The sequence below is a fragment of the Otolemur garnettii genome, unplaced genomic scaffold, assembly GCF_000181295.1.
Source record: "Otolemur garnettii isolate 467f Iridium unplaced genomic scaffold, OtoGar3 scaffold00106, whole genome shotgun sequence".
In the NCBI taxonomy this organism is placed as follows: Eukaryota; Metazoa; Chordata; class Mammalia; order Primates; family Galagidae; genus Otolemur; species Otolemur garnettii.
Window position 1 is genome coordinate 5,202,450 of NW_003852501.1, and position 9,697 is coordinate 5,212,146.

The window sequence follows — 9,697 nt, forward strand, 5'->3', positions numbered from 1 at the left end:
CCGAGTTAAACAGTCCACCAGTTAGAGGCAACATGACTTTTGAACTCTCTCTACTTGAGTTTCCCACATACACCTCAATATATCTTGCTGTGTATGTGTGAGACCTCTTTGCATCATTTTGCCTTGGTCAGTTCAATTGTGCAAAAACAAACATTTACTAGGACCCAATATGCACCAGGCATGGTGCCGAGAGCTTGGCCTTGATGCTTAAGGAAATGGACATTTGCCTCCCAAGCCAACAGGTGAGTAAATAAATAAATTCATTGCACCACGTGTTCTATCTCCTCCTCTCATTAAAAACCACACATGCATGAAAAAATTTCTCCCAAAGAATGTTGTCTAGGTTTTGTTCATGTTCTTTAGATTCAAAAAAAATTAACATCAAATTTCAGAAGCTTCTAGTGCAACTAAAAAGGTTAAATGCATGTAAACAATTCCTTCACTCATTGGACCACATTACTTAATAACTTCTCTGAAATAGGATTTCTTTTCTTTACAAATAAATATATATATATGTATATATATGTTATATATATAATTTTTCTTTTTTTACATATATATTTGTTGTATATATATGCACACACACACACATACATATATATATAATTGTTCTGAGAGATGTTCTTTCTATTGTGTATCTTAGTTCTAAACCAGATTGGAGCAACACTTAAGTTATCAATCCATGCAGGTTTCCCTTCCTCCAGGTCTAGTCCGCATTGGGGCTTCCCACGAGTGCCCTCCTCCGTTCTCCTCCCCCGTGTATGGTTTTCCTTTCTGGCTGTGATCTCTACCCAGCACTGGTCTTCACTCTCCCAGACTCTACTGCACTTTGTAGACACTCAGCCCTTGCCCCCGTGCCTCTCAGGAATGATTTCAGAAGTTCTCCTCCCACATTTGTTCCCTGGTACCAGGCATCCCTCATATTGCCCTTAGCATCCTTAATTCACCCCATTTTTAACCCAAGTAAACTCAGAGATGCAGCCCTCGGCAAACACCAGGCTTCCTATCTCTCATACTTAGATATCTGAATTATTATTATTATAATTAATGTCTTTCATAAATAAGAATGGGGAATTAAAGTCCGTTCATTGTGGTGTAAATTGTTCTGGGATGAGGAAAGAGCTATAGGAATCCTTTAAGGAATGATTCAAAACCTTTGCAACACTGCAAGTAAGGCCAACAGACACTAGGGGGCGTGAGAGACTTCTTTTTCCCTCTGGAAAAAGACCAGTGCGTGCATTTCCAATGTTCTACCTCCTTCTACCAATGACATCTGTAATTGTTTTTTTCATAGTTTATGTATTTTTCTCTTGCGAATCTTGATTTTCTCCCTTGCACTGTGAAGAAAGCTAATAGGTTATGCATTTGCTGAAAATAAAACATCTAGGCCAACAGAAATGTATTAGTTTTTGGGTTTTGAGACAGAATTTCACTCTGTTTCCTGGCATAGCTCACAGCAACCTCAAACTTCTGGGCTCAAGCCATCCTCCTGCTTCAGCCTTCTCAGTAGCTGGGACTACAGGTGCTCGCCACAATGCCCAGCTTGTTTTTTTTCTATTTTTTAGAGACCTGGTCTGGAACTCCTGAGCTCAAGGGATCTGCCAGCCTCAGCCTCCCGGAGTGCTAGGACTACAGACATGAGCCACCACCCCAGGCTTGAAGAGTATTTCTCACACACGCTCCCAAGGCAGGGGCTGAGACCTGCGGCACTGCAGCACCCTGGTACTTCAGAATGTTAGGACATGTTTAAAAGGCTCTTTAGGATTCATAGCACTCAACATTTTTTAACCACATATGCTTAATGATTAAAAACATGGCTTCTGCTCTTTAGTGATGTTAGAAAAATTTCAAAAGAAGCAGTTTGTTGGTGTCATATCCTAAATAGTCAGTGCTCCTCTCATCATGAACGTCACCCTGCAGGGATTTTGAAGGGTCTGCCCGCTTCAGTCAAGGAAGTGCCACTGTGGTCAGGGAGAATTCTTGTTTATCCAGTAACTGATCAGCAACAAATGAAAATGTTCAGTTTGCCTCTCCTATGGTCTCTCCTCTCACTTCCTTCGATCCCGCTTGACCAGACCATCTTTAGACTCTCAGTAGGGATGTCTTCCCACTATGCAACCTTGGCAAACTGTGCTAGAGGCAGCTGCACATCCCCAACCCCGGCCTTCCTGCCTACAGAATTACCCCGGCCTCCTGCGCAAGGCACTCGGCTCCCCAGCCTGGCCTGAACCCCCGTCAGCTCCCTTTACAGCTTCCAGGCAGGAGGACTTCTCAGTCCTTCGGGTTTGCAGATGACTCTCCTCCTCCCTCTTCTTCCCCTAGTCTCCTTGCAGGGGACTTTTCTTCACTGGCCCACTCCCCTGTGCCCTGATTGAACTGGAATCATTGCAGCACTCTCCACAATTCATTTACTTCTTTATCTCATGTGTTACCTTCATATAGACTGAATGTCTTTTTACTTTTGTGTCTCTGGTGTTAGTTTACCACACAGTAGGTGCTCAATAAATATTTGTTGGATAAAGAAAACTATGGCTATGAAAGCTATAACCAAATAGCCTAAGAATATGGGGAGGGGGAGGGAGAAGGGAGGGGGGAATGGGTGGAGGGAGGGAGTTTGGAGGGATTACTTCTGAGGTTTACCTTATAGGGGTACAGGTGAATCTTTCTAAGAGTAGAATGTGAATGTTTTAAAGCAATAACTGAGAAAATGACATGAAGGCTGTGTTGACCAGTTGATGGAAGTATTTCAGATTGCATGTGAAAACCCCACACTGTACCCTAGAAGTGCATTAATGTACATAGTTACCGTTCAATAAAAAAAAAAAAAAAAACTATGGCTAATATGACCCAGTAATCCCACTGCTAGGTAAATATCCAAAAACAAACAAAGGGAATAAGTGTGTGGAAGAGATGCCTGCATTCCCATGTCCAACAAAGCCTATCATTCACTGTAGCCAAGACATGGAGTCAGTCCAAATGTCCATCAACAGATGAATGGAGAAAGAAAATGTGGTACATATGCACAATGGAATACTATACAGCTATGAAAAAGAAGAAAAGACAAATACCTCATGATCTCATTTATATGTGGGAGCTAAAAAAGTTAATCTCAAAGAGGTAGAGAGTAAAATATTGGTTACAGAAGCCTGGGAAGGACGGGAGGGGGAATAAAATGAGATTGACCAATGGGTACAAAAATATAGTTAGATAGAAGAAATAAATTCTAGCATTTGATAGCACAGTAGGGTAACTATAATTATACATAATTTATTGGTTTTTTATTTAATAAAAAATAATTAATTATTAACAAAAGAAAAGAACATATGTCGGTTTGTAAGAAACTGCCAAACTGTCTTCCAAAGGGGCTGTGCCATCTTTCATTTCCATCAGCAATGGATGAGACTTCCTGCTGCTCCCCGTCCTCGTCAGGATTTGTATTGTCAGCTTTTAGATTTTAACCATTCTAATCTGCAGGTAGCGTATCTCTTTGTTTTTATGTGCAGTTCTCCATGGCATATGAATTTGAGCATCTTTTTATCTGCTTATTTGGCATCTCTCTGCCTTCGTTGGTCAGTTATCTGTTCAGATATTCGCCTATTTTAAAATTAGGCTTGTTTGTTTTCTCATTGTTGAGTTTCAGTTTTTTGTATATTTCATATACAAGTATTTTCTCAGATATATCTTTTGCAATTCTTTTCTCCCAGTCTGTGGCTTTTCTTTTCATATTCTTAACAGTAGCTTTCATTGAGCAGAAGATTTTCATTTCACTGAAGTCCAACTTATGGTTTTTTTCATGAAATATACTTTTGATATTGTTATCTAGAAATCCATCACTAAACATACATTTTCTTCTTATCTTCCAGAAATTTTATACGTTGTATTTTACATTTAACTCTACGATTTATTTTGAGTTAGATTTTGTGAAAAGTATAAGGATTGCATTTAGATTTATTTATATTTTGCACAGGAATATATCCATAATTTATTTTATGTTTCAAAATAGCTGGTAGAGAAGATTTGGAATGTTCTCAAAACAAAGAAATGATAAATAGTTGAGATGATGGCTATCCTAATTACCTTAATTGATCATTACACATTGTATACACACATGTACATGTACACACGTACCGCGTAACTGTGTACTGTTATAATGGATCAATACAAAATAAAGTATGGCTAGATTAATGGAATGATCCATGGATAAACTTTTCTGCATGCTTAGTGTCTTAAACAATAAGCAATAAAACAATAAACAATTGGCAGGATTTCAGTGGATCTTTCAAACTCTTTTTATGGAGGACAATGAACTTGAAGGGGGAAAAAGTCCAGATCTGAGTAATCACTTAAATTTGTCGCGTCTATTGTAAAAATAACTTTTAATCTCCATTCTATATTTCATAGAGTATTCTGAATCCAAGTAGACAATTTCACCCAGGTCAAATAGTCAGCAAGGAGCACCCCGTCCCTAGGGTCTGATTTCCATCTTCTAATTGTATAATCTTTTAAATACCTAACAGCTAATATCTCTCTCTCTCTGCCAGGCTAGAATGTGGTGGCATCACCCTAACTCACAGCAACCTCAAACTCCTGGGTTCGAGTGATCTTCCTGCCTCAGCCTCCTGAGTAGCTGGGAATACAGGTGCCTGCCATAAAGCCTGGGCAATTTTTCTTTCTTAGTAGAGATGGGATCTCGTTCTTACTCAGACTGGTCTCAAACTCCTGAGCTCAAGCAGTCCTCCTTCCTGGGCTTCCCAGAGTCCTAGGATTACAGGTGTAAACCACTGTGCCCACCCCTGAAAGCTAAATTTCTTGATACCCATTTTAAAAATAACTTTAACACAATTAACTACAATTCTAATATACGGAGTAAAATTGTATCACATTTTCTCACACATTTTCCCCCTGTGTGTTCCATTCAACTTCAAGGGAAAAAACATATTTAGAACATAATCCACTACCCCATCCCCTCTCACATACTCCTTCCTTGTCCAGTTTTAAAATAGCAACTCCAGCTGCTGGTAAACAGTCTTGGGGGATTTTAAGGCCACTAATCACTTTCACAGCTGGAAGCAAAGCACTTTGCTTGGAAATATTTTTCACATGACATACAGGGTGCTCTGACCTTGTCAGGGCAGCCAGAGGGCTCCTCTGAAGGAGCAGGGGCAGCTGCCTGCCCAGTCCCAGAAAGTGAGAAACCCAGAGGCTGGCGGTGGCTGCTGGCGCCAGTCTCAGTTGCTCCTGTCACCTCATGCTCACTGCCTTTTCCCACTCTTCACTTTCTCTTTCCTGCTGATGCTCATTTTTAACAAACTGAGCCAGGGAACAGGGAAACTCCAACAGTTCCAGGCACCCCTGGGAACAGAGAGATGGGAAGTTGCCTTGTGCCTCCTTTCTATACATAGAGCAAGCCCCAAACATAACGCATATAAAGAAGAACACTCAGAGTTCCTCCTTTGGAATGACACTTTCTCTTGCCTAGTTCTTCTCCACCTTCATGAGAAGGGTGTGCTGGAACACAGATTGCTAGGCCTGGACTCCAGAGCTCTGGCTCAGCAGGTCTGGAGTGAGGCCTGAGAATCGGCATTTCTAACCAGTTCCCAGGTGCTGCTGGTGCTGCTGGTCCTGACACCACCTTGGGAACCACTGACTTCCTCTCATTCACATCCTTACATTTTTCCCCAATGATTGCTGCTAGCAAGGCTGAGCAATTCATGTTTATCTGCTATAGCTGACTTCTTTTCACATTCCCACATTAGGACGTTGTCCCAGCTGCTTGGGAGGCTGAGGGAGGAGGATCACTTGAGCCCAGGAGTTTGAGGTTACAGTGAACTATGATGATGCCAATGCACTCTAGCCCAAGTAACAGAACAAGATTTTGTCTCAAATAAAATAAAAAGTAGAATAAATAAAATAATAAAAAAGAAATTTGATCAAATGTGAACTTTTAATTACAATCAGCACTTCTTCAAACGTGTGCTCAGAGGTGATATTTGTTTTTTTTCAATGCTTCAGGGTAAAAGTCCTTCTCCTTACAAACTTCCGTCAGTTTAGGAGTCAGTCTGTACGCTTTTAGTGAGACCCTTGGGCAGGTTTTATGGGATCATAAATGAGAAGGACAGAGTCTTCAATGGCATGTTGGTAACTGAACTGAGAATCTAGGAGGACCTGAGTGACAAATGAGCCGTAGTACGCAGACTGGTACCAGCCCACATGACATGTGATCACTGTTCACATGGGGAAGGCTTCACATCATTTCCGTCTGGTACTGGACTTCATGGAAGTCTGCATCATCTTCTGTGTGCTGAGGGAAAGGAAAGCAGTTGGTAATTTCAAGCCAGTCTTCCACAAGCAGGCCCAAAAGCACTACTACCTGAACAACTTCAGTTCCTTGTCCTTCTTCTTGGTAATGATTATCTTTTTTTTCTTTGGCTGGGGCTGGGTTTGAACCCGCCACCTCCGGCATATGGGGCCGGTGCCCTACCCTTTTGAGCCACAGGCGCTGCCCTATTTGATTATCTTTAATACCACCAAGCTGTCTGTCTACACTTGCTTCACGGTGCAATCTCCAGAGCCGCCTTTGCCTTTGCCTTTGCCCTTCCCTGCCGGCCGGTGGTGGAGCCTGAAGAGCTGGCACCTTCCTCAGGATGCCATCTTTTCAGCCTGAAGAGCCGGCGCCTTCCTTGCAGGACGCCATCTTTTCAGCCAGACAGGAAGCTAACATTCTGATTTTAAAGCAACCATAGAAAAAACAACATAATACTTTTAGAAGATTATGACTTAAATAAAATTAAAACAATAAATATAGCTTTGAAATATCACTTTACTTAATGTTAAGAACGCTAGTACACCAGAACAATTCTGCGAAGTCTAGAATCATAAGTTATTCTCTTAACTTTATTATTCTGCCATATTTTATCATTTAAATTTGCGTAAACATTCACTAACTCAAAAAAGGATATCTATCCTAAAGCTGACATGCTTTCTTTTATATAAAACGAAAGGCTTCCACGCTCACTAGCATTGCAATAGTAAACGTGATTCATTTTTCAACAGACTGATAGAATTCCAACATCTAAACACTTAAAGCAGATTTTTCACTCCAGTTTCGTGTAGAATGCTGGCCTGTACTTAAAAGCAAATGCTGTGTTTTAATATTAACAGCAAATACAAATATCACACCACATTTTCATGACTGGTGTTATTATGATGATTAAATACAATGCAAGCAGATGACCACTGATCAGACACAAGTTCAGGGATACCAGAAATATCACTGAGACAGACCTCCGAAGCAGAAGCCAAAGGCAAATAGCAGGATTTCAGCTGAACACTGGGGCCAAAGCTGAGCTCCAGGTGTCCCTATGGCCCCGAATGGTATTTAGAAGATTAACTGGGGCAGTGTATGTAGAGAATACACAGGACATGGCCCTTTTTGATAAACAGCATGTATTATTTTACACTCTTTTGCCTTTGGTCAGAATTAGGGATGATACTGTATTTTGACTCCTAGCGAAACTTATTAGCAAGGCTTCTTGAACCATAGCAGACATGAGCTTAAAGACAGGGAATGCCTGGGCAAAAAAAGGATGCTTGGTCCCTTGGAGACTGAAAGTCAGAGAAGGCTGTCTTTCTGTTTGTCTCAGTTATCCAAAACCTACACATTTCACTCAGCTGAAATTCTCCATACCACTGCATCATGACAACCATTTCACCTCTTTTCAGCTGTATGTTGTAAATATGATTAAACTCAGGACAGGACAAAATGTGTGGAATCTATAGATGGACTCTTAGGATTATTTGTTATGATGTTTTAAAATAAAAATGATAACTATTAATTTGGGATATAAAGTATATGCTCATTGTATGGCCCATTCTAGGCCTGGCATATTAGGTTTACAAATAGATAATTTTTTTCTGCATATAGGTTTGATTCAGGATCAAATTGAAAACCATGACTACATAGACAGATGTATAGTATTTTGGCTACTGAAAAGCTATTAGTTTTTAGATATATTACTATTGTATTCTATAATTTATTACATTATATTTGGGGGAATTGTCTTTTTTTTTTCTTTTGAGACAGTGTCATTCTGTCACCACGGGTACAGTGCCAAGGCATCCTAGCTAAAAGCAACCGAAAACTCTTGAGCTCAAGAGACCCTCTTGCCTCAGCCTCCTGAGTAGCTGGGACTACAGGCACCTATCAGGACACCTGCCTAGTTTTGCTGTTTTTAGTATAGACAGGGTCTTACTCTTGCTCGATCTGGGCTTGAACTCCCGAGCTCAAGCAAGCTACCTGCTTCACCCTCCCAGAGTGTTAAGATTACAGGCGTGAGCCACACCATGCTCGGCCTGTATTTCAGATTAAGGTGTAAAGAGTATGAGTGCTCGGCTCAACCAGCTAAGGCGCCAGCCACGTACACCTAAGGTGGCGGGTTCGAATCCCCAGCCCAGACCCGCCAAACAACAATGACGGCTGCAACCAAAAAATAGCCGGGTGTTGTGGCGGGCGCCTGTGGTCCCAGCTACTTGGGAGGTGGAGGCAAGAGACTCGCTTGAGCCCAGGAGTTGGAGGTTGCTGTGAGCTGTAATGCCACGGCACTTTACCCAGGGGGACAGCTTGAAGCTCTGTCTCAAAAAGAAAAAAAAAAAGAGTATGAGTGCATGTATTAAACAAAGCAAATCATGTACAATAGCAGCTCATTCTGAACAAGAAACTCTATGGTCTGTGGATGATACAAGGATAAATTAGACTAAGTCCTTGCTTTCAAGGAACCTGTATCTTGGGCCTGTAACCTGTGGCTCAAAGAGTAGGGCTCTGGTCCCATATATTGGAGGTGGCAGGTTCAAACCCGGCCCCGGCCAATAAAAAAAAAAAAGGAGCCTGTATCTCAGAGGTGGCAACTTGAGAAAGGCTACCTGAAATGGAGAGTATAATCCCAATAATCAGACTGTGGCTGCCTATGCCTGATCTCATCTCCTCTGCCTTCACCCCCAGCTTTTTCTCCTCAGCCTCCATCACCTGTCCATAAATCTTAAACTGCTGGCCTTTCAGGTAAGCAGAGAGTGTCATTCTAACTTTGTGGTCATCTTCTTTCTGATCTCATGCACTGCTTTTTTTCTATGGACGTAGTACATCTTCACTGGTATAATGTCAATGCCTTTCTTTCCTTTAAATCTCATGCCCTGAAGGCTGTATGTGATGTAATTAATTGTAACAATTGATTTACTCAATTTAAACATCTCGTGTCTCACTACCAACTTTTAGCCAGAAGATGGAGTGCAAGAGCCAAAGATAGGAAATCTTGGGCAGTTTATGGCTTTTATTTATTTTCCTCTGTATTGAAAAAGGCCTAAAATTTTATTCTTCAATTTAGTACTTAACATCCCAACTTTAGCCTCCTAATATATGTAAAGGTATCCAAGACATTAGGAGTGGGCTACCCAAATAAACATAAGATTTAGATTGAATAATTTGTTGAAAACAAGGCAAAAGCATAAATCAATGAATGACCAGTGCGAGAAAATGGGTTTGAGTTCTATTCTATTAAACAATGCACAAATGTATAATTAGTAATGCTGATGATTCTGTCAGCATGTCTGTATGGCAGAGTCCCAAATAAGTCCCAAATAGGAAAACAGTAACTCAATTTTATGAGTTACCGTGGGCATAAAATACGTTGCCAAAAATGTTAAA

General features: G+C 40.9%; 1 pseudogene; it reads right to left on the reverse strand.

Annotated features, from left to right (window-relative positions):
* Positions 1-5,666: 5,666 nt before the first annotated feature.
* LOC100948226 lies at positions 5,667-9,073 on the reverse strand (annotated as a pseudogene).
* Positions 9,074-9,697: the final 624 nt, after the last annotated feature.